This window comes from Trichechus manatus, unplaced genomic scaffold (assembly GCF_000243295.1).
Source record: "Trichechus manatus latirostris isolate Lorelei unplaced genomic scaffold, TriManLat1.0 scaffold00103, whole genome shotgun sequence".
NCBI lineage: Eukaryota > Metazoa > Chordata > Mammalia > Sirenia > Trichechidae > Trichechus > Trichechus manatus.
Genome location: NW_004444039.1, coordinates 10,186,319 through 10,187,860, shown reverse-complemented (window position 1 = coordinate 10,187,860; position 1,542 = coordinate 10,186,319).

Sequence of the window (1,542 nt, the reverse complement as noted above, 5' to 3'; positions counted from 1 at the left end):
GCCGAAGAGTTTGTTGAATGCATGAGTGATGGTGGTATATACCAAATACAACTATAAAAATTCAGTTTCAAAGGTTGATCAATAAAACGACGTTGTTGTTAGTCGCCATGGAGTCAGGTCTAGCTCACGGCAATCTCACGTACAACGGAAAAAACGCTGTCCGGTCGTGTGCCGTCCTCATGATTGTTGGTATGCTGGAGTCCATTGTTGCAGCTACTGCGTCAGTCCATCTCGTTGGGCGTTTCCCTCATTTTCACTGACCCTCTACTTTCTAGCGATTGGTCTTTCCTGATGATGTGTTCAAAGCGAGGGAGCTGAAGTCTCGGGTCCTTGCTTCCAAGTAACACTTTGGTTGTATTTCTTCTAGAATGATTTGTTCATTCTTTTGGCAGTCCACGGTGTAGTCAATATTCTTCACCAACACCACAGTTCAAATGCATCAGTTCTTCTTCTCCTTTTTTCCTTATCCAACTTTTACATGATTATGAGGCAACTAAAAAGACCATGGCTTGAATCTGACGCACCTTAGTCATCAAAGTGACATCTTTGCTGAAACTATAGTCTCAGAGAACATCTTACTGGGTCTCCTCATTTTACAGAAGAAACGGAAGCTCAGGGAGGAAGATGACTCTCCGGCACAAGGGCTGATGTTACTGACATCTGCTATAACACTCAGGCCATGCTCTCTAGTTTTCCAGTTTCAGTAACAATATATCCCCAATCTCCAACACAGCCAAAAACCAAGAAAGCCCCCAGAAGAGATGTTCAGGAATTTAAGGGCATTCATTTTATTCAAGCGTTTGTTGCCATTGTGTGCTGTGGAGTCCGTTCACTCATAGCGACCCTGCAGGCCAGAGCTGAACTGCCGCGTCAGGTTTCCCAGGCTGTATTGTTTACGGGAGCAGATCTCTCGTGCACCGCAGGTGTGTTGGAACCAGCGACCTTTCAGGTAGCAGCTGAGCACTTAACTATTGCGCCACCAGGTTTCAAACCTTTATTCAAAGACTCTTGCCTCCGGCATTGTAGATTACCCACCAATTTACAGTCCTCACCAAGTGCCAGAGAGAGAGGGTACATGCTGGGGGTTCAGAAATGGCCATGAGCTAGTGCTTGGCCTCCTGGAGGTCTCTGATGGACAGAAGGCAGGACAGAGGAAAGACAGGAGCGCTGAAAGGGCAGAGCTCTTCAAGGCGCTGGACACCACCACTACGGAATAATGGAAGAAAATGCAGCCGGTTTCAAGGCCAAATCATGCGTCCGTTACATTTCTTTCTTCCCTGTTCAATTCTGAGCTTTTCCGAGCAGTCTGATTTCTTTTTTTTTTTTGATACCCAGCACAGTGCACAATAAAACGGCAGTGAATTCAACACCTTCAAAGTCCATTTTATCTACAAGTTCCTTTTTATTCCCTTTTTAAATAAATAGCACAGCCGCAATCAGTGGAAAAGAAATCCTAACTGACCCCCCGGCTCGTGGGCCTCCCGCAGAGTGCGCGCCCCTGGGGGGGGCTGGCAGAAAACCAGGGCTGCGGTGGCGACCCGG